The sequence below is a fragment of the Cervus canadensis genome, chromosome 2, assembly GCF_019320065.1.
Source record: "Cervus canadensis isolate Bull #8, Minnesota chromosome 2, ASM1932006v1, whole genome shotgun sequence".
Lineage (NCBI taxonomy): Eukaryota > Metazoa > Chordata > Mammalia > Artiodactyla > Cervidae > Cervus > Cervus canadensis.
The window spans coordinates 7,478,785-7,502,042 of NC_057387.1; the positions used below are offsets into that span (position 1 = coordinate 7,478,785).

Below are 23,258 nucleotides of genomic sequence, written 5' to 3' on the forward strand. Positions count from 1 at the left end.
CTCAGGAGGGAGGGGGCGGGGGCTGGGGCTGGGAGGCCTCAGGCGGGTCGTGGTGGAAGCGGCGCGAGGTGGCCACTGCGGCCAAAAGGTTTGCCCCGGGGCACGGCGGGGCTGGCCTGAATCGTGCTTGGGCTGGAGGTGCAGGGTCCCGGGGCCTCTGTGGCAGCGCTGAGCAAGCGTAGGCTAAAAGGGTGGTGGGGTCGCCGGCGAGGAGATCGGCAGGTGGCGGGCGGAGGGGAAGAAGAAAGGCTTCCCTGACCGGGAATCGAACCCGGGCCGCGGCGGTGAGAGCGCCGAATCCTAACCACTAGACCACCAGGGAGCGTCGGGGGTCGGCCCTCGCCTGCTCCTGCCGAACCCAGCGCCTCCGGGCCGCCCGCCCGCCCGCGCGCGCCACCGTGGTGCCCACACTCGGCCTTGGCAAGGCAAGTCCAGCCGCCCGCCGGCCCTGTCAGTCCGCCTGCCCTGGCGGGCCGTCTTGCTCTCAGCAGCCTCAAAACACTGCGCGCGCCACCGGCTTCTCGCACACACGCCAAAAGCCGCGCGCCAGCTGCCTGGCTCCCTGCTCCCAGCTCTCTCTGCCCCGAACGCCCCTGCCGGGAGGGCGGCGGAGCTCAGCAAAAGATCGGCCCGCTGCGTTGGCCGGGAATCGAACCCGGGTCAACTGCTTGGAAGGCAGCTATGCTCACCACTATACCACCAACGCTGCTCAGCCCGGGCCGCCGCCAGACGCCGGCCCCGGGCTCGCCCCAGCACACTCTCGCCGCAGCCGCCGCCGCATCCCTGCCCCGACGCCCCGTCAGCGGGAGGCTCTGCGCCGCCGCCGGCGCCACCAGCAGCCCACCAGCAACGCCATCCGCGCCAGCTCTACGCAGCGGCCGGGGTCCACCGGCCCCACCGCCCCGGGGCGGCGCTCCCGCGGCCTTGCGGCCCCCCGGCCGTTCGCTCCCCGCCGCGGCCCGCGAACGCCTCCGCCCTCACCCCCGGGGGGCAACGCGGGGCACGCGGCTTCCAGCAGCCAGCTGGCCAAAGCCCTTCTCCCCCGTGCGCTGGGCGAGGCCACTTCCCACGACGACAGGGGGACACGGGAGCCAGCCGCCTGCAGGCGTCACGGCGCTCTGCCGCGCCGCGCCGGTCGCGAGCCTAGGAGCCCACTGAGGCAGCCCCTGTGGGCGGGCGGGCCGCAAGATCCGGCTATGGTCGGGCAAGGCCGTGGGGTGGCCAAGGAGGCCGTGGCTCCGCCGTGGCGACCGAGCGCCCGGCGACGACAGAGGGCTCAGGCTGGAGGGCTGCACCGGTAGAGGCGGTCGGCGGTGGCCAGGCGCCTGGTCCAAAGGCGGACGGAGGAGACGAAGGGCCCTTGGGGGCCAGGCGGCAGGACAGAGAGCCACCGCGGCCACCAAAAAGGCTGTGTTGCCTCCCCGTCGGGGAATCGAACCCCGGTCTCCCGCGTGACAGGCGGGGATACTCACCACTATACTAACGAGGACGGCGGCGACCGCCCTGCCGCCCGGCCCCTCTCGGGCTCTCGGGCTGCCTGCCCACGCCTCCCCCGTGCCCACCACGGGCCCCGACCCGACCGCCCACCAAACCAACCGCCTCGGTCACAGAGGCGGCCCGCGACCCCGACACGGACCCGGACCCCCCGGGGCACTGGACACTCCTCGTGCGCGCCGCCTCTTGCCTCCAACGCGGCCATTCCGCCGGGAGAAGGGGGTCCGAGAAGGCGAGCGAGGCTGCGAGGACACGGTGGGCGCGCGCCGGCCCGCGTCTGGCGAGCAGGGGCGCGGGGGAGGAGGGGACGGCCCGCCAAGGGCCGGGCTGGGTCCGGGGCGCGACCGGCGGCGCAGCCAGGCGCCTCGGCCGGCCCCGTCGCTCACCCACGCCAGACGGCCGCCTGCCTGCCTGGCGCGGCGCGGCGCACCGCGCGGCCCGCCACGGGCGCCGGGGCTCGCGCCGCGTCGGGTCTCAGCCAGGCGAGCGGCCACGCGCCCGCCCAGGCCCGCCGTCAGGATGGCCGAGCGGTCTAAGGCGCTGCGTTCAGGTCGCAGTCTCCCCTGGAGGCGTGGGTTCGAATCCCACTCCTGACAAGCCAGCCTTTTGGCCCGCCGGACAAACGCACCCGTCCTCCCCGCGCCACAGCCTTTCTCCACACACGCCCGCCCCCCGCCACCAGGAACCTTCAGTCCTTCTCAGCGCAGCTTTCCTCCCCAGGTGTCTGCGGCTGCAGCTGCTGCTTTTCCGGCCTCCCCGCCTGCGCCTCGCGCACCCTCGCCCACCCTCCCCCTCGCAAGGCCCCACCCCGCCCCACCCCCGTCGGCGCCGACGCACGCGGCCCCGCGCCGGGTGGCGAGCCCTCCTCGCTTCGCGGGCGCCGCGACTTCTGCCTGCTGAACGGCCAACTCGCTCTCGCAGCCTTGCTTCCACGTCCGCCCCCGGCCGCTCCCCCCCCGCCCGGCACCCTGTCGTCCGCGCCCGCGCCGCCGGCCCGCCTGCGCCACCCAGCCACACCCAGGCGGCCGAGCCCCCCCGCCTTGCCCGCCAGGGGGCTGCTGCGTGCCCTCCACGCTTCTCCGCCTTGCGGCCTCGGCCGGGCCACACCTGCCTGCCTCCCGCCCGGGACGCGCGCCACGCACCCTTGCTGCGGGCCGGCGAACACCGGCCTTCCGTGCACGAACCCGTCCCGGGAAGGGCGCTCGGCTGGGGTGGGAGCGGAAGCCCTGCGTGCCCGTCCAGCCCAGCCACAGGCGCCCAGCCCGCGCCCCGGCCCTCGGCGCCACCGCGCCCGTTCCCGGGGGGAGGGGGGGGGGAAGCCGCCGCCCGGGCCGGAGCCAAGCGCGGCCTGGCGTGCTCCCTGCCTCAGCCGGCAGTCCCCGAGCCAGGAGCCGCTCTGCCCAAGGGCCCCTCCTCACCACCACCACCACCCCCCCTGCCAGAGCGGAGCGCCCGTGAGCGCCGTCGGCCAGAGCGCAGGAGCCAGGCTCACAACGCCTTTGGGTCCTGGGGCCTGAGCGCCGCTCGGGGCGGCGGCGGGGGCGCCCCGGGGAGTCGCGCCCCCGCGCTCGCGAGCACCCAGCACAGGCCGAGCCCGGGGTCCCGGCCCCCGCCCGCAATGGCACGCTCCATCCCGCCCCTGCCGGAAAGCCAGCCCGCCAGAGGGGTTTTGGGTCGGGACCCGGCAGGTCGCTGAGAGGAACGTCGGCGCGCGGCCGCGGCGACCACGCAGCGCCTGCCCACGCAGACGGCGTCGGCTCCTGGCCCCCTCGGGCGACACCGACAGCGTCGCGACGGCCGTGGTCGGCGCAGAAGGCGCGCGACCGGCCGAGTGGGCCGGCGGCCCGCCGCCCCGGGGTCCCTCCGAGAGCGCCGCGCCCTGGGGTCCTGCACGTGCCCGGACCCTGGCTTTGAGGTCGGCCGCCCGTCGTCTCCTGCTCGGATGGAGCAGACAGATGCCCACTGGGCGAGCGGTGAGCAGTGACGGGCGGGTGTTGGCCAGCGCCTCTGGGGCGGCGTCGGGCGGCGGCGGCCACCGGTGCATGGGTGGTTCAGTGGTAGAATTCTCGCCTGCCACGCGGGAGGCCCGGGTTCGATTCCCGGCCCATGCAACCCCAGCGTCCCCTTTTGGTCCCGCACTGCAGTGCCAGAGCCGAGCTAGGTCTGCCCGCTCCAAGGCGCTCAAGGGAGCGCTCCTGCAACCGCTGGCTGCTACCTGCCGCCCGCTGCCTCTCCCACGCAGCTGCCCACGACCCCCCCCGCCCCCACACACGGCCCTGCTGCCAAGCCGCTGTGGCCCCAAGCCCTGCGGGCTCAGCCGCCCGTGTGCCCAGACACCTCCCTTGTGGTTGCTGGCTTCCTCACCCGGACCCAGCCGGTGGCTCACGGATTGCGCTGGAAGGCACACCCCACCTCTGGCAGCCGCCGGCCCCACCTCTTCACCCTTCCCAACGTCTGTCTCCAAGCTCCCTGGCTCACTCTCGCCACACTCCGAGAATCAATCACCCTCCGTTTGCACAGCCAGGAGCAAGGAAGTTGCCACATCTGGCAAGGATACCTCCCTTTTCCCTGGAGGGTCCCTGGAGCATCAGCTTGCAGGAGGAGTTCCTCAGAAGTCCACCCGCTCCCGGCCCTGGGCCCAGATCGGTTTCCAACAGCAACGCCCTCACCACCTCACACACCACCCCCTCCCCTGAAACCCTCTTGCCCGCCTCACCTCAGCATCAGCCCTGCTCCGCCAGTAACACCACCTCAGCCTGCACCCTCACCATCCCCCTGCTCCCCCAAACGCACCCATCCCACCCACCCCCACCCCTGCTCCCCACCTCCCCCATCTCCACTGCCCCCCTCCCGCCCACGCGCGCGCCCGGTTCCTCCATGAGCCATCCCAAATCCTACTCTTGTCAAGGAACCCGCCTCTGCCTTTGTCCCACTGGCCCGTCTCCCCCCAACCCCAACCCCAACCCCAACCCTTGGGCTCTTCCTTTTTCTGCTTCTTCCAACGCCAGTAGAACTGATTTCCTTTCCCGGGTTAGTCTCAGGTGCACGGCACAGTGATTCAGTCCCCTGTTCTTTTCCAGGTGATTTTCCAGTGTAGGTTGAGGCGAGATACGAATACAGATCTCATGCTACGGAGGAAAGCTTTGTTGCTTATCTCCTGTAGGTATACTAGTTCCTCTCTCTTGATCCGCCTCCAACTTCGTCCGTCCGCTGCCTTTCCCCTTGGGTAGCCCTATGGACGTTTTCTATGTCTGAAGGTCGTTTTCCCTTTTGCACATAGATTCATTTGCATTCGTTGGCAGAGTCCACAGAGCTTTGTCCCTCTGCACCCGACTCACTTCACTCAGTGGACCCTTCTGTGGGTCCGTCCAGCGTCGCGGCCCGTGGCGATGGCCGCTCCTCCTTGACGGCCGCGTCATATTCCACGGTACACATATACCTCTTCTTCTCGTGCCGGCCACGTGCCGCCGGGCACTTGGGCGTTCCCCATGTCTCGGCTCTGGCACAGAGGGCTGCGATGACCCTGGGGGATGCCTGCATCTCCTCCCAGCAGGGGTGATGTCTTTTCCCGATGGGTACCCGCGATTGGGTTTGCTGGATCACAGCGTAAGCTCTTCTTTTTCCTATTGCTGGACTGATCCTCGACTGATTGACTTCCAGGGAGCAGTAGATGTTGTTCTGGAAGTGTAGCTGGTCTACACCCTGCTGTCCGTTTCCGCTGGACAGCGTCGTGATTCCGTCCTGTGTGTGTAGGATGATGTTTTCAGATCGCTTTCCATTACAGGGGGTGACAGGCGATTGCATCCTATTCCCTGTGGTATCCGGTGTGTCTTTGCTGGTCGTCTCCTTTCTACTCAGCACGAGTACGGTATATCCGTCGAGCCCGGCTCTTCATTCATCCCTCCGTCCCTGACTTTGCCCTTGGGAAGCCCGAAGCGGCTTTCCTGTGTCTCGGGGGCTGTCGCTGCTTGGCACAGGGATGAATTTGTACAACACTTTCGATTCCACCCATCTGTGACCTTGTCTGTTCGACTCCCCTCACCGAGGGGCATATTCTGCAGCTCCGGCCGCTGTTGCTGCCAGTGACACTATGTGACTCTTGTGGACGGCTCAGTGACATCCTGTTCTCTCCCTGTCTCTGACAGCGCATCTTCGTGGGTGAGCCGCTGGGGATGGGCACTAGGGGTTTCTCCCCGTCTTGGCTACGGCAAACGGTGCTGCCACGACCGTGGGGTTTGCATGTGCCTTTCTGAATGAAGAGTTGAGCCTTTCACGGATATGGACCCCGCTCGCCTGTCTCCCGCTTACTCAGTTACCTATGGTATTCAGTGTCCTTTTGAAAGCTTACTCCAAAGTCATAGTAGCGGTTGTTGTGGAAGTAGAGTGGATTTCCAACATTGGGCTCCTTTCCGATGGACTGCAACGTGATTCTGTTTCCCAGGTACAGATTTCAGATTTCATGTATGTTTTCAGACTCTTTTCCACTTGAGGTTATTACAGGGTACTGACTCTTATTGCCTGTGTTGAACTGGACAACCTTGGTGCGTCTCCCATCATAGGCGGTCCTGCGTATCTGTTCGTTGCAGCTCCAGAGTCATCCCTCCACCGCTGCCCTTCCGCCTGCGTTACACCGAGGCGGTTTTCTGCGTGAGCCGGTCTCTCTTCGGCAAATAGGTTCGTTTTGTATTCTTTTACACGTTCCACATGCTTTTGTCCAACTCGGTCTGACATTCTTCACCAAGTCTAAGAGTCTCTAGGTCCATCATTGCTTGTGACAAATGGCAATCCTTTCCTTTTCTCTTTAGGACCGAGTGATCGTTCCTTGGGACATCTATGCCACATCTTCTCGGGCCCGCCGTTCGAGGACGGGCACTGGGGTTTCTTCCGTGTCGTGGCTATGGCAAATAGTGCTGCAGTGTGCACGGCGAGTATGGACCTTTAGACCTCTCCGAGGTTTGTTCTCTGCGGGTGTGCACCCAGGACGGGGTGTGCTCGGTCAGATGGGAGCTCTCTTTGGTCCTCATGAAGCCCCAGGCATCCCCGCTGCCAACCACCACCCACCATCCCACCCTGAGCCCCCAGCAATGGCACACCCGAGACTGGACATCTGGTCCTGGTGAGTGGGGACTTGGGTCTCTGGGGCGGGACGGTGGGCCCACGCTGTTCCGACCGGGTCTGGCCCCCGTCTGGCACTCCGTTTCTGTGGCTCGCTTGCCAGCGTCCTAGCCAGCGCCCGGAGCCCCAGCCCACCGCCGAGCCTGAGCAACCTGCGGCACCGCGCGCCAGCCCGCCCACACGGCGTGCTCTCCCACCACCTCCCTCACGCCACAGCCCCCTCAGGGTCACCGCCTGCCCTCTGCCTCTCCCGCCAGACCCCAGGCTCGGCCCCATCTACCCGCCACCGTCCCCCTGCAGCCCCGGGCCATCCCTCACACGCCCTGCCCTGCCCTGGCGTTCACCAGTGCGGGCCTGCCTCCAGCTCCGCAGACCCACCCCTGCCACCCGCCCACCCCGACCGCAGACCTGTCCCAGCCTCACACGGGTGCCTGGCACGGCGTCGCCACCGCCTCCATGCTTCTGCAGAGGCCCTGCTCGAGTGGCCGGCCCATCTTGCGGCCCTGAAATTTTAAATAATTCTATCTTTGAATGGGCATTTTATAACTGGAGTCCAATGGAACAGTGGAACCTGCTCAATGAGCAGATATCAGCAACATTCTTATCACCTGCCTTGTCACAATCTGTATATGTTAATAGCATTTACTTTGCTTGATGAACACAGAATTCCGGACGGACCCACTAGGCAGTGAGAGTTCGAAGACCTAAGATGAATAATATAAGGTAGGTACATTGCTTCTATGACTGAATAAGCTGACCTGCTTGGCCCAGAGGCCACATTTGCCCTTCAAAGCAGAACTTGCTTCAAATGCAAAAAAGCAGTGACATACTAAGAAAAACAAATGACCAGGGAATCCTATCATAACTTTTCTGATATCACTTCCCTTAAAGCTCAACATTCAGAAAACTAAGATCATGGCATCCGGTCCCATCACTTCATGGCAAATAGATGGGGAAACAGTGGCTGACTCTATTTTTGGGGGGCTCCAAAATTACTGCAGATGGTGACTACAGCCATGAAATTAAAAGGCACTTATTCCTTGGAAGGAAAGTTATAACCAACCTAGACAGCATATTAAAAAGCAGAGACATTACTTTGCCAACAAAGGTCCATCTAGTCAAGGCTATGGTTTTTCCAGTGGTCATGTATGGATGTGAGAGTTGGACTATAAAGAAAGCTGAGCACCGAAGAATTGATGCTTTTAAACTGTGGTGTTGGAGAAGACTCTTTGGAGTCCCTTGGACTGGAAGGAGATCCAACCAGTCCATCCTAAAGGAGATCAGTCCTGGGTGTTCATTGGAAAGACAGATGCTGAAGCTGAAACTCCAATATTTTGGCCACCTCAGGTGAAGAACTGACTCATTTGAAAAGACCCTGATGCTGGGAAAGATTGTGGGTGGGAGGAGAAGGGGACGACAGAGGATGAGATGGTTGGATGGCATCACCAACTCAATGGACATGAGTTTGGGTAAACTCCGGGAGTTGGTGGTGGACAGGGAGGCCTGGTGTGCCACGGTTCATGGGTTCACAGAGAGTCGGATATGACTGAGCAACTTAACTGAACTGAACTCTGCTGAAAACAATGACAGAAAGAAAAAGATAGAACAACTCATAGCTCCTTTTCCTTTCAGTCCTTACTTCTCAGCAAGCCAAGGAAAATGTTGGTAGTATGTGTGTATCAGGACTTCTCAGGTGGCACTAGTGGTAAAGAACCCACCTGCCAATACATGAGACTTAAGAGACATGGATTCAATCCCTGTGTCAGGAAGACCCCATGGAAAAGGAAATGGCAACCCACTCTAGTATTCCTGCCTGATGAATCCCATGGACAGAGGAGCCTGGGGGGATATAGTCATAGGGTCACGAAGAGTCAGACATGACTGAAGTGACTGAGCACACACACGTGTGTGTATCAAGAAATAAAACAAATACAGCTGAGTGAGTTCTTTGCAGCATTTCCACTATTCCAGTAGAGACAAAGGTTTATGTGCACATAGGAGCTATGAAATACGGAGTGGGGGGGGGGGGGCGGTCTCAGTGATCAGCATATGAATCAGCAAATCCAGACTTAGATAAGCAAAGACTTTTCAAAGAGAAAAGGGAGAATGTTCCAATCTCATAAATCTGCAAGCATCTCAAAATTAAATAGAAAAAAAGGTGTTTCTTTCATAGAGAGGAGTAAGCAGAGCTTAGCAGAAACTTTTAAGGGGAAGTTGAGGAATCAAGGGAGTGTGAATAGAAGGCAGGATCAGAGCAGTTTCCCAGGAAATGTGTCTCCCTGTCTACCCTGATTCTCAGGATAAGTTGGTGAAGGAACATATTCTGTATGCTCATCAGGGGCAGTCTAAAGTTTAAGGGCCTGTTGGGAGTAGAGAAGCCTGACTAAAGTTAGGTCAAGATAAAGCAGAGGATAAGGAATGGACAATAGTGAGAACTTGGTCGGTATATAAAATTGGCATTGCATGATATAAAGTTAATAAATAAAATTCATGCTATTTAAATTCTTAATTTTTCTTTACATAGACATTAAATAGCAAGTAAAAAACACCATAACAATTCACGAGAGAGACCACAGGAAAAAAGGAAAAAGTGTTACGTTTCACTACCTCTAACAGCATTTTTCACATTTTCATTTTGCGCTGGGCCCCATAATTTTGTACCTGATCCTGGTACAAGAGGTAAGTTCGGTTTCCTGGTATATACCTGTGCGTTAGCTATTAAGACTTCTTTCTCGAACTTCCCAGCTAGAGTCTGTCTTGGTTTTGTTATCCATTTTTCTTCTTCATTACTACTAAGCTCCTGATACTGTGCCATCAACCTTTCCATTGTTCTGGACCTTGACAAAGCAGCCAGAGAACTCTGGAGCACCATGCTGCACCTCCCAGTCAGGAGGAAAGCTGGCCCCTATGCCCGACTGATTGCTTTTTTTTCCTTTGCCTGTTGGGTAGAAGTCGACTGTTTCTTCCCAATCTGTTCTTTGCAGGCAGGAGCTGAACAGGGCATGCATCTCACTGGAGCATCCTGTTGGATTTTCCTGCCACTTGGCCAAACCTAATCTCTGCTCCTCCCAGGCTACTGCAGGGCAACCTCTTCAGCCTATGGCCATCTGCCGCAATGCTGCAGGGGGCAAATGGGTTTGGGTGGGAGAGAGGTGGAGAGCCAACAGTATTTCTGGCATTTCCACCAAGTCCCACTCCTATGCTGGTCTCTTACTCTGCCACAGGTAGGGGACTGGATGCTGGTGGTACCTGGGGACTAATGGGGCCAGAGTATAGAGGGAACGACCAGAGCATCAAAGTCTTTAGCTAGTTGTACACAGAGTAGAGCCAGGCAGTTGAAGGAAATAACCAACTTTGATTAAATACTCCATCTCCTTCCTTATTAGCATAGTAGAGATTATTATTATCTGTCATAGAGATTAGGATTTGATTTCCCAAATATTTAATTAATTTATTAACCACATCACATTTGTTTATTCATTTTATTTATTGACTTACAAGTAAAATTAGCCAGTTAGTTATTATACAGAAATACATTCTTATTTTATAAGAAATACAAATGAATAACATCCCTGATTTTGCAAGCTGGGTAAGTATATTGAGTGGTTCTGGACTTCCCTATGAAGCAGCTGGTGACAGCCACCAGTGGAAAGACCCAAAATGGTAAAATTACTGGACTTCCTAGAACTCTTATTTTAACTGTTTCAAAATGGGGGAAAGTTTCATAATTGTTAATGCTGTGCCTGTGCTAATATAACCTTTCAAGATTTAGAAGATGTCTAAAATATTGTGTGTGTTTCAGTGCAAAAATTAATTTTTTAAAGTGTAAATCAGGGAACTCCCTGGAGGCCCAGTGGCTGGCACTCAGTCCTTTCACTGCCAGCGCCTGGGTTTGTTCCCTGCTCAGCAAACTAAGATCCTGCAGGCCGCAAGGTGTGCCCCACTCCCCCCAAAAGCATCAGTCAGTGATTCTCAATGGGGGTGGTGTTTTGGAACTACCTGAAGGTCATCTTTAACCGTCACAGCCTCCCCTCAGGTGCTGATCAACCTAGCAGCTGGGTGTTTGACTTTGCTCTTTGTTTCTCTTGAGAATTGTGTCTGCGTGGACCCCTTCTTCTCCCTTCCTCCAAAAGTGGGAGAAGGGGCTGGTGTCTGTCTGGCTTAATAACAGTGCTAAGACTTATGAAATAAAGATTCCCACTCTCCTTATGCCTAGTGTCTGAGACACTCCATATAGTTTCTGCAATATCATGTTACATTAAGAAATATATATTCTGGTCTTCATTCCAGGCTACTGGCCAAAGCACCTAAAAACCTTTCTAATTTCCTGGGAGCATCTTTTGTTCTAATATTTGGCCTTTGACCTGTTTCCTGCCACAGAACTCCTAAATTCCTTGGAATTTCCTGGATAATAGGAGCATCTTATGTTCTATTGAGGCAACTTTTGGTGGGCTCCTGGATAGCTTCAGGGTGGGGTCTGGTCATTAGAAAGAACATTGTGATTAGAAGCCTGGACATTTCAGCCCCCTACCATTTCCCCACTGCCATCTTTTGGAGAGGATCAGAAACTGAGTTAATAATCAAGCATGCCCAGCTGTTTACAATAGCCAATACATGGAAGCAACCTAAACCTCCATCAACAGCTGAATGAGTTTGGAAGATGCAGTATGTATTCACAATGGAATACTACTCAGCCATTAAAAAGAATGAAATAATGCCATTGATAGCAACATGGACAAACCTAGAGATTATCATGCTAAGTGAAGTAAGTTAGAAAGAGAAAGATAAATACCATATGATATATCTTACCAGACTGAGCAACTAGTGGTAAAGAACCCGCCTGCCAGTGTAGGAGACTTAAGAGACGTGGCTTCGATCCCCGGGTCAGGGAGATTCCCTGGAGAAAGATATGGCAATCCACTCCAGTGTTCTTGCCTGGAGAATCGCATGCACAGAGGACCCTGGCAGGCCACAGTCCAGAGGGTCGCCAAGAGTCAGACACGACTGAAGTGCCTTAGCATGCAGCCCATCTTTTATATATGGAACCTAAAACATGACACAAATGAACCTATTTATGAAGCAGAAGTAGACTCACAGACACAGAAAACAAACTTCGTGGCTACCAGAGGGGAAAGGGGGTGGAGAAGGGGTAAAGCGGGAGTTTGGGATTAGCAGATACAAACTACAACATATGAAATAAATAACAAGTTCCTACTGTATAACACAGGGAACTATTCCCAACATCCTGTAATGAATCATAATGGAAAAGAATATGAGAAAGAATATGTACATATATAAATGTATAACTCAATTACTTTGCTATATACCAGAAACCAATTCAATGTTGTAAATCAACTATACTTCAAATAAAAAAAATCAAGCTACAGTCAAGCTTATTAGATGAGCTTAACTAGAGAGACTAAGAAAGCCTTTCAAGTTGGTGAACACATGGAGGGTGCTAGGAAAGTGGTGTCCCTGGAGAGAGTATCAAACTGCAAGCCCATTCCTGCATGTCTCGCCCTATGTACTTCTTCCACCTGGCTGCTTCTGAGTTGCATCCTTTAATAATAAATCCATAATCCAGTAAGCAACCTGTTTCCCTGAAGTCAGTGAGAAATTCTAGAAAGTTCTCAAACTTGAGGAGGGAGTTATGAGAACTTTTAATTTATAACTGGTTGATCAGATCCACAGGTGACAACCTGGACTTGCAATAGGTATATGAAACGGAGGATGGCCATCTTGTGGGACTGAGCCCTTAGCCTGTCTGTGCTAAGCCCAGGTTGGTAGTGTCAGAATCCAGTTGAATTTAGGACACCCAGCTGGTGTCAGAGAATTGGTCAGTGTCGGGGGAACAAACCGCACGTCTCTGTCAGAAGTACTCACTGTGTAGAGGAATGGAGTTTTGTGTGCGTGATCAAATATTCTTATCCCAGCAGCTCAGAAACCATGCTTGTACACTGTAAAAATTGATGACCAACTTGGATAACATATTGCCTTTCATTCTGGACTATTTTAATGTCCCATTCTGTAGACTTGTCATCCTGGATTAACTGATTATATGGTGCCAGACAAGCTATTTCATTTCAGTTAGAGTCAAGCTAAAATAATCTACAAACATATGTAGCTCCCATTTGATTCAGCCCTTTGGGTCTGTATAAGATGTTATGAAAACAAGCAAAAAGGACAAATATTGCATTGTATTAGAATTTTAGAGAAATTAAACCATGATGAATCATTCTATTTCTGTTGCAGATGAAAGACAAATCTTAAGTCATTCATATACATACTAAGGTTAATCAACCTTTCAAATGGCTTGAATAAAGTCTGCCTGTTAAGAAAAGTTTATAATAGATCCTGTACCAGTATCTGATACAATTGTTTCAAACATTCCACTCTTGCAGAGAGGCTTCTACCTGCTCAGACTTTCCCACACAGTGCCATAGAGGGTCATGGATGCACGCATTGAAGATTTTGTGGCTTCACACATGAGGAGTCAGGTGCCATGAAAAGAAGTGAGGGATAATGAGCATCAACGAGGAACAGCCTAAACACGTCTGTTTACCTAATGTCTATACTCCCCTTTTATACAAATGATACTCTAGTATACATCTTTTTTTCTACACCTGCCGTATTAATTTAAATAATCTTCTTCATTCCTTTTTGCAGCTGCATAGTATTCTACCATGTAGATGTTTATAATTTATTTCGCCAATACTCTATGAATGAACATTTGGGTTGTTTCCAATCTGTTACTATTATGCTACTTGAACAACCTGTACAAGTATCATTTTGAAAATGTGCAGCTATATCCAGAGAATAAATTCATGGAAGAATTGCTAAGTGAAAAGAAGTATGAATTTGTAATTTTTAAGGAATTTCATTTTGCTCATTTTTCCTTCTTATTGAGATTTAAGGTGCACTAATATTAAGCTTACAGCTTAGTGAGTTTTTATGTATTCATACACCTGTGCAATCACCACTCAAGTTAAGATACAGAATATTTCCAGCATTCTAGGTGGTTCTCTCCTGCTCCTTCTCAATCTGTACTCCCCACCAGAGGGAGACACGATTCTGATATTTATCACAGTTCTTGAAACTTCATATACATGAAAGCACAGGGTAAGTTCTCTTTTGTGTATAGCTTCTGTCACTCACATAATGATTATTAAAAACAATCATATTGTTGAGGATATCAGTATATAGTCATTTTGTTGCTATGAGTATTCCATTATATGTCACATTTTTAAAATCCAGTCTCCTAACAATGGATATGTGGGTATTTTCCCCAGTTTTAGATGATACTGGCACACCAGGCTTTTTTCAGTTAATGTCTGCATGGTATATCATTTTCTGTCCTTTTGCTTTCAACCAATCTGTGTCTTAATACCAGAAGTGTATTTTGTGTATTGTAAAGAGCACATAGTTGAGTCTTAGGTTTGTTTATTGATCCAGTCTGACAACTTTTGCTTTCTAACTGGAGTATACAGTCTTATCTACATTTATTGTGGTTACTCATACAGTTAAGTTTATCTTTCGTTTTCTACTTGCTCCATATGTTATTTATTTCCTTATCATTCTTTCCTGGCTTCTCTTATGTTAATTGTATGTTTTGTTATTCAATTTTATCTCCTCTATTAACTTTGTAGTTATTGCTTTTTGGAGTATTCTTTTAGTGGTTATCCTAGACATTATAATAGGCATCCTTGGTTTCTTTTAGCTTAAATTAGTATATTTACTACTACTTTATGAACTACACAGGAATCTTTTAATAGTTCAGTTCTACTTACCTTCCTGCCATTTGTGTTATTTTTGTCACATATTTTACTTCATCATAGGTTATAACGACCACAAAACATGGTTATCATTGTCACTTAAAATAGGCAATGTTATTTCATATTTAAATGCACCAGTTTGCCAGTTTTCATTTTTTTCCTTATACATACCTGTTTCTATGTGGAGACATTTTCCTTCATCCAAAAAACTCCTCTTAGTCAGCTAGAAATGTATAGCTTTTGTTTTGTCTGAAAATGTCTTTATTTTGCTTTCATATTAAGAATGTTTTCACTGATCATGTAATTGTCAGATGGTAGGTGTTTCCTCTATTTTTCAGCATTTTAAACATGCTATTACATGTCTTCCATGGTTTCTGTTGGAAAACCAGACATCATTCATACTGATAGCTAACAATGAACAGTGTCAGAATCGTGATCTCTGAAGAAGATTTAGCTTTGGGACCAAGGACCAGGCTTGATCACTCAGAGCTTTTGTGTGGCAGAAGTTTTATGACAGTGAAAAAGGGCAGAGACAGCTTCTGACACAGACATCAGGAGGGGGCCAGAGAGTGCCCCCCTTGATAGTCTTATCAAGGCCTTTTATATACTTTTACCAGACCCACTCCCACAACATACATCTTAAACTAACAAGATTAGATAGACAGTGAAGTCGCTCAGTCATGTCCGACTCTTTGTGAGCCCATGGACTGGGGTCTACCAGGCTCCTCCATCCGTGGGATTCTCCAGGCAAGAATACTGGAGTGGGTTGCCATTTCCTTCTCCAGGGGATTTTCCGGACCCAGGGATCGAACCCAGGTCTCCTGCATTGGAAGCAGAAGCTTTTAACCTCTGAGCCACCAGGGAAGCCCCAACAAGATTAGAACTAACAATAGATCTTACAAGACCCACTTCCACAACATACATCTTAATATAACAAGATTAGTCAGAAGGTTCTTGTTAAGAAGGAGAAACATGTCCTCCAGCAAGATACATTGTTGTTATATAATCATTAGTACAGAGCTTATAAGGAAAAACATACCTGAGCAAGATGAGTTGTTTTGTTCTGTAATCTTTAGCTCTGGGCTTGAAGAAAAAAAAGTCTTATGTGACTAAGACAAAGCAATGAAAAAAAAAAAAATGCTTGTCCTTTTCTCCTCCTTGAGGGATTCATACTCCTTATCAACCTACCTAAGAATTAACTCTCTCAATATGGTACTCTTTTAAAAGTAACATCTTTTTTTTTTTCTTATCTATTTTTATGATTTTTATGTTTAACTTGTAATTTTAGTAATTGAACTTTGATTTTTCAGAAACTTAGTAATTTAACTAAAGAAAAAATCAAGATGTGGTTTTCTTTGTATTTGTCCTGCTTGGGATTTGCTGAATTCCTTGAGTCTGGAAATAGAGTCATTCATCAGTTTTGGAAAGTTCTCAGTCACTATCTCTTCAAAATCACTTCTGTCCATTATCTTTCTTCTCTCCTACTGGAACAAAATGCAGTGTTTCTGGTATAGTCTCTTTTCCCCCATGTTTTGCATATGTGTGTGCTTCAGTTTGGGTATTTGCTATTGACCTGTCTGAGTTCACTAACCCCATCTTCTGTTGTGTACAGTTTGATGTCAGAGCCATCCGGAGAGTTCAGCTCTAGAATCTATCTGCATCTCTGCGTGGATTCTTACATCTCTACTGAAATGCTCCATCTTCTCATCTATTTTTCATGTTTCTCTGTATTCTCTTTAAATAATAACCATAGTTATTTTAAAGTTCTCATCTATAACTTTAAGCAACTGGCTTACCTTTGTTTCTGCTTCTACTGTTTGCTTTTTCCCCTGATTAATGGTCACATTTTCTTTTTTTTCATGTCTCCTAATTTTTATTGCATGGTGGACATTGAATAAAATAACTATAGAGACTGAAGTAGATGTTTTCTTCCAAAGGGCTTTTTTCCCTTTTATTTTTTCCTGTCAGGCAGAGAGGATAAGAGTTGATCACTTTCATCCAATTGTGAATTAATCTGGGTCAGTCATGGATAGGTACATCCCCTGGATCATTGAAAAAGCAAGAGAGTTCCAGGAAAACATCTATTTCTGCTTTATTGACTATGCCAAAGCCTTTGACTGTGTGGATCACAATAAACTGTGGAAAATTCTGAAAGATGGGAATACCAGACCACCTGACCTGCTTCCTGAGAAATCTGTAAGCAGATCAAGAAGCAACAGTTAGAACTGGACATGGAACAACAGACTGGTTCCAAATAGGAAAAGGACTACGTCAAGGCTGTATATTGTCACCCTGCTTATTTAACTTACATGCAGAATACATCATGAGAAATGCTAGGCTGGAAGAAGCACAAGCTGGAATCAAGATTGCTGGGAGAAATATCAATAACCTCAGATATGCAAATGACACCACCCTTATGGCAGAAAGTGAAGAAGAACTAAAGAGCCTCTTGATGAAAGTGAAAGAGGAGAGTAAAAAGGTTGGCTTAAAGCTCAATATTCAGAAAACTAAGATCATGGCATCCAGTCCCATCACTTCATGGCAAATAGATGGGGAAGCAGTGGAAACAGTGGCTCACTTTATTTTGGGGTGCTCCAAAATCACTGCAGATGGTGATTGCAGCCATGAAATTAAAAGACGCTTACTCCTTGGAAGGAGAGTTATGACCAACCTAGACAGCATATTAAAAAGCAGAGACAAGACTTTGTCAACAAAGTTCCGTCTGGTCAAGGCTATGGTTTTTCCAGTGGTCATGTACGGATGTGAGAGTTGGACTATAAAGAAAGCTGAGCGCCGAAGAATTGATGCTTTTGAACTGTGGTGTTGGAGAAGACTCTTGAGAGTCCCTTGGACTACAAGAAGATCCAACCAGTCCATCCTAAAGGATATCGGTCCTGGGTATTCATTGGAAGGACTGATGTTGAAGCTGAAACTCCAGTATTTTGACCACCTGATGCGAAGAGCTGACTCATTTGAAAAGACCCTGGTGCTGGTAAAGATTGAGGGCAGGAAGAGAAGGGAATGACAGAGGATGAGATGGTTGGATGGCATCACCGACTCAATGTGCCGGGAGCCATTATGAGAGATCCCACCCATGACGAGGTCATGAGGAGAAGACATGCAAGGCCATTCAGGACACAAGGGACCCTCCAGGTTGACCCCGGCCGCTTCTGCACCCTGTATCCTCCCCCCTCTCGTTGCTGTTGTTCTTGTTCGCCCTGCTGCAGATTCTTGTGTTGCCTGCCAAGAGCTTTCCTGCTCCTCTTTCACTGAATAAAGACCAACTTAAAACCCTAATTAATAAATCTCCTGGATGCTGGTACCCTATGAAGGGGCCAGGGATGAAGGAAATGCTTCAATTCAAACCCTTTTGCTGGCATTCTGGCTTGTTTGACAAATGTGTGCTCCTGTTGCAAAAAATGCTCATGATTGTTCTAAACATCCTAAGCACAGTACACTAACAAAAGAAACCACTAAGCATAGGTCCTTCCACGGGGTGAAAAAACTCCATAAATAAAATAGTCAAATAGTCAAAAATAGCAGAAACCTCCCCTGTATTAAATAAGATTAGTTATTGCTTCGCGGTAAACAACATAGCTGGAGGTGCTAGACAAAGGGTATTGTGTTAAAGCCACAAAATGTGCCTAATAGAAAATACTTTAGATAGAGATTAGCTGGTGACTTCATGCAGGTAGTTAACTTTTAGACTAAGAGCCTGTTTTGTGCTATATCTGCTGTTTTTTGCAATCCTTCACATTTCTGTTCCGTAAAAATGTAATCCTATCTAGTTCCCATAGAGATGACGCCTATAGAAAAGAAAATAGACTAACCACAAGAGAAACAACGTCAGCTACTGAGGCTGCTTAAGTCATACCTGGAGCAAGCCATAAAATGTTAACAGGCCTGAAGGCCAAATGATAAAAAAGACTCTTGTAAAGGAGAAGTATGTGGATGACATCCTGTTTCTGTTGAAGGTCAAGTTGCTGTAATGTTTTGGGCTGACTCTTGTGTAAGCAATATGCACTTCCCCCCTAAAAGATGTTGTAGAGGGTATAAAGGGGCGGTGCAAAAATCAACTTCAGACTTAGCCCCCGAGCTTTATCTCACTGTGTCTTCTCTCACCGACGCCGTTCATCCTGAGGGTTCCCCTGGATCCTGCTGGGGCTGGACCCCGGCATCAATGGGCATGAGTTTGGGTAAACTCTGGGAGTTGGTGAAGGACAGGGAGGCCTGACGTCCTGTGGTTCATGGGGTCGCAAAGAGTCGGACTTGACTGAGCGACTGAACTGAACTGCACTGATGGATAGGAGATTTAGTCCAACTCTGATATCAATGATCTCAAGAGTGAAATCTGATATATATATGTACTTACTGAAGGCCACTCTCTCTGGCAGTCTGTCTCCCAAGCACTGAGACATTGCAGGAGATCTCACTCTGCCTTTTCATCTCAGCACTCAGCTTCCCATGCTAACCCAGTTTTCAACAAATGTTGTGTGGGGGGAAATAGCCATTTGTTTGATGTTCCATTGAGTTTTATCTATCAACAAACCAGTATGGCCATCAAAAGTTCCACCAGTTTTTCTTTGCTTTAGTAGGGTTCCTCTGCCTTTGTTGTTATTGTTCAGTCATGTCTGACTCTTTGCAACCCCATGGCCTGCAGCACACCAGGCCTCCCTGTCCCTCACCAATCTCCCAGAATTTGCCCAAGTTCATGGACAGACTGTCGCCCTTTTCTCCTTCTGACTTCAATCTTTCTCAGCATCAGGGTTTTTTCCAATAAGTTGGCTCTTCACATCAGGTGGCTGATGTATTGGAGCTTCAGGTTCAGCATCAGACCTTCTAATGAGTATTCAGGATTGATTTTCTTTAGGATTAATTGGTTTGATCTCCTTGCTGTCTAAGGGACTCTCAAGAGTCTTCTCCAGTACCACAGTTCAAAAGCATCAATTCTTTGGCTCTCTACCTTCTTTATGGTCCAACTCTCACATATGTACATGACTACTGGAAAGAACATAGCTTTGGCTATCTAAAGTGATATCTAAAGTGCTGCCTTTGCTTCTTAATACTCTGCCTAGATGATACCTAATTCTCACCTTGGTCCCAGACTCAAAATTCTCAGAGGGAAGAGAACAACTAATCATCTCAGCTTACCTGAGGCTATTTCTCTCTATAATTTTAGTTCATCTAGTCCTCTTTGCTTCATAGTCCTCTGATAACTTTTTAAAGTATTACATTTACAGTTTATTACATATGGCTTATATATTATATTTACATTAAAATACTATATGTTTTCCAGTTGGCTCTAGTGGTAAAGAACTCCCCTGTGCAATGCAGGAAATGTAAGACATGCAGGTTCGATCCCTGGGCCAGGAAAATCCCCTGGAGGAGAGCATGTCAACCCACTCCAGTGTTCTTGCCTGAAGAATCCCACAGTCAGAGGAGCCTGGTGGGCTGCAGCTCATTGGGTCTCACAGAGTCGGACAACACTGAAGCAGCTTTCTTTCACACCCCAAGGTAGCAAAAGCATTGTTCTGCATGTTTTCCTACTAGGCCTATAGTTTAATCTTTCACTTTTTGATATTTAGTCTATTGGAAATGTGTAATTGTGTGAATTACAATCCAAATTTATTTTTACAATATACAGTAAATCACTTTGCCCAAGATTATCTACTAAGCAACTCATTAATTTATACTGCTATTTCCATCCTATACCAATGATAGGATAATACTATTTTATTACTATAACTTTCTATTATCTTTTGATATCAAATAGTGAGTCTCTACTCACTCTCCTTTTTCAATTCCCTTAATTATCCACAGATTTATGTACTCGTGTAAATTTAAAAATCAGTTGTCAGTTATAAAGCCACCCTGTTGGTATATCGATGCTGTATGGATTTTATAGGAGGATTTGGGAAAAACTGTCATCTTTATACTATCAAATTACTTCATTTGTGACTAATGTAGATAACTTCATTTAATAGTTCTCCTCTTGTCCTTCAGTAATTTTAAATATTTCTCCATACAAAGATTATGTGAATTTGTTCTATGGTTTGTCGTAGGTACTTTAGGCTTTTATTTTATTGTGAGTAATAGGTTATGTCCTCTTAAGTTTCCCAGGTGATTATTGCTGATGTGGTAGATGATATCAATTTTTGTGTGTTCATTTTGTAGCCAACAACCTTGTTGAATTCCCTTAGTCTAATATTTTATTGTCTCTGCTTCATTTTCTATGCAGTTAATCAAAACAACTGTGCCTCCTTGAGAAACTGTCTAGCATCAGGGTTATGAGAGTGAAATCTGGAAGCCATTAAAGTTCATTTCAAAACTCTACTTCCTCTCCAGATTGCAAATTTAATGTGTAATTTTCTTCCCGGAGACTGTGCCTCCTTTATTGAAAACTAGTTCTAGAATATTTGCCTCCTTCTCACCACCACCAGTGTTCACACCACAAAGAAGTCCTTGCCCATTGTCCCTTGCTGCCAAGTCTTACATTACATAAGTATTAGAGTCCCTGAGGAGGAGGGTGTGATGGAAGACATTAAGCAATGGGACAGCAAAGAGTCAGGGACAGAGTCAAGTTTTAAAAGGAAGTGGGGTGGGGTGGGGCAGGGGTGAGATGCGGGGGGAGTGACCTGACTTCTCAGAGCCAAGAAAGTTTTGTTGTTCAACCCAGAAAGGGAACCTCAGTTTCCTGTCGGAGGACTGCCACCACCTCCGCCCAGAAAGTGATTAACAGGGCAGTGTCGCTGTGTACTCGGGGAAATAGCTGCCCCCAGGGAGTTGCTTTAGGGGAAAACCTGGGTGAGAAATAGTGATGAGTAGATGAAGAGTGAGTCTCCTGAGCCAGATAAGGTGTGATGAGGGTGAACTCCAGGCAACTCTCCCAGAGACCCACTGACCCTGGAGGTCAGAGGTGTGAAAGCTCTGCCTCCTCCCCCCAGGGAGTTGCTTTAGGGGAAAACCTGGGTGAGAAATAGTGATGAGTAGATGAAGAGTGAGTCTCCTGAGCCAGATAAGGTGTGATGAGGGTGAACTCCAGGCAACTCTCCCAGAGACCCACTGACCCTGGAGGTCAGAGGTGTGAAAGCTCTGCCTCCTCAGAGCCCGATCCTGGGGAAAGGTACTAGCACAGGCTCTTCGGTTCCTGTTCCTGGTCGGGAGAGGAGAATCAGAGACTAGCCCACACTGACAGTGGTCTGTGGGGATGTGAAGGGAGGGTCCTTGTGTTCTGGGCTGTCCTAGGTCTCAGCTGACCTCACAGAGTGGAAACGACTCAGAGGAAAACTCCTTTAGAGTACAAAGTCTCCAAACATCTACTCCAGTTGCTAAAAGTATATGCCGTCCTCCCCCCACTCCCAATTTTTGTTATTTTTTGTCATCTTATCCTCTGTAAGAACGTTTGAGGGTTGCCACCTCAGCATTCCCATCTCCTTTGGCATACTTCACAAAACCTTGAATTTGTCAGCCATAGAGTCTAAGTAGGATTAATCCTACCTATAACTTCAGGCGTAGCCCTGATTGGCTCAAACTAAGAAGCACATCCCATCCTCTTTATCTATAGTACAATTACTGTTCAGTAATGAGTTTTGTGAGAAATAAACACTTTTCCTGCTAGAAGTGGACAAGGGAGCCTATAATCCAAGCTGCTGATGGTGGCATTTTGAGGACAGGTAAGCCAATTTATGCATTTTCTGTTAATGTGACTTCATCAATAGACTTCTGACTCTCCACTGAGAATTCAGTCCATTAGCCATTTCCGGTGTCTTTTCACACTTAACACATTCTCAGCCCACAAACATCTACTCCCCTGGTGCCCTCACAGTGCTGTTCATAGCTTCTTAAACCTCCTTATCCTTTGCTTATTTATCCCATACCTACTTTCTCCTCTAGGCTCTTGCCAGATCAGAGCTCCTGGAGTAGCCAGCCAACATGGTGCCATTCTAGTCCCCCTGAAACATGTATCATCCAACCACAAGTAAGTCTCCACTGCTCTTTTGGTAATATTCTCACCTTTCTCTTAACTTCTCAGTTTGGGATCCCCAAACTGTCTTAACTTCTCACCTTTCTCTTAACTTCTCAGTTTGGGATCCCCAAACTGTCTCTCCCCGTTACCTCCTCAGATAATTTCACCCCTGATCCCATGGAGAAGATGGGGTCATTTGACCTCAGTGATCATTTTACACAAAGTATTTTGGGGTTCTACCTACCATCCACAGAGGTCTCTTGATCCCCTCCAGGCATATTGTCACTCCAGTGTCTATAGTCTTTAGGTCTCCACTCTTTCCTGCCTCCTCAGATAAGGTATAGGTCTGGTAAGACTAGATACAGCCTGAGACTGTCAGGCTCGTGCACTCTTTTTGATATTTTTGGTATTAACTGACTCTTCCATCTTAAGGCAAATTTGCTTAGCTCGCTCTCTTCATCTCTACATGCTTTAAAACATCTTTAACACATCTTATCTCAGGTGGCCTTGGCCTGCAGTAGCTTGAAGCAGAGTTTTGGTTCCCAGCCAGAGATTGAAGTCAGGCCTTGTCAGTGAGAGTACTGAATCCTAGCCACTAGACCGCCAGGGACCTGTGGCCAGTGACAAGGCCCTGGCCCATCAGCTGTGTAGAAATGAATTCCCACAAGAGTCAGAAAGTAATGAAACAAGTGAAGTGTTTATTAGGAGAAAAACACGTATAGTACGTGTGGATAGACACATGGGCGGACTCGGAGAAAGTCACACCCTTGCGGTAGTTTGAGCCACTTTTATGGGGCGTTTCTTCCCGTTTCTACTGGCCAATCATCTTGTTTTGCCTGGATCTGAATCCGTACCTGGTATATGACAGGGTCCTCCTGTGTGTGCGTGCACATCCCTTAGCCAAGATGAGT

General features: G+C 49.4%; 5 non-coding genes across 5 annotated transcripts; 2 read left to right on the plus strand and 3 right to left on the minus strand.

The window, feature by feature from the left end:
- Positions 1 to 250: 250 nt before the first annotated feature.
- On the minus strand, positions 251 to 322 carry TRNAE-CUC. Its single transcript has one exon. It is a non-coding gene; the product is annotated as a tRNA-Glu (tRNA).
- A 312-nt stretch (positions 323 to 634) lies between these two features.
- Positions 635 to 706, minus strand: TRNAG-UCC. The gene has a single exon. It is a non-coding gene; the product is annotated as a tRNA-Gly (tRNA).
- Positions 707 to 1,417: 711 nt separating this feature from the next.
- Positions 1,418 to 1,489, minus strand: TRNAD-GUC. Its single transcript has one exon. It is a non-coding gene; the product is annotated as a tRNA-Asp (tRNA).
- A 518-nt stretch (positions 1,490 to 2,007) lies between these two features.
- On the plus strand, positions 2,008 to 2,090 carry TRNAL-CAG. The gene has a single exon. It is a non-coding gene; the product is annotated as a tRNA-Leu (tRNA).
- A 1,444-nt stretch (positions 2,091 to 3,534) lies between these two features.
- Positions 3,535 to 3,605, plus strand: TRNAG-GCC. The gene has a single exon. It is a non-coding gene; the product is annotated as a tRNA-Gly (tRNA).
- The last annotated feature ends 19,653 nt before the right edge of the window (positions 3,606 to 23,258 follow it).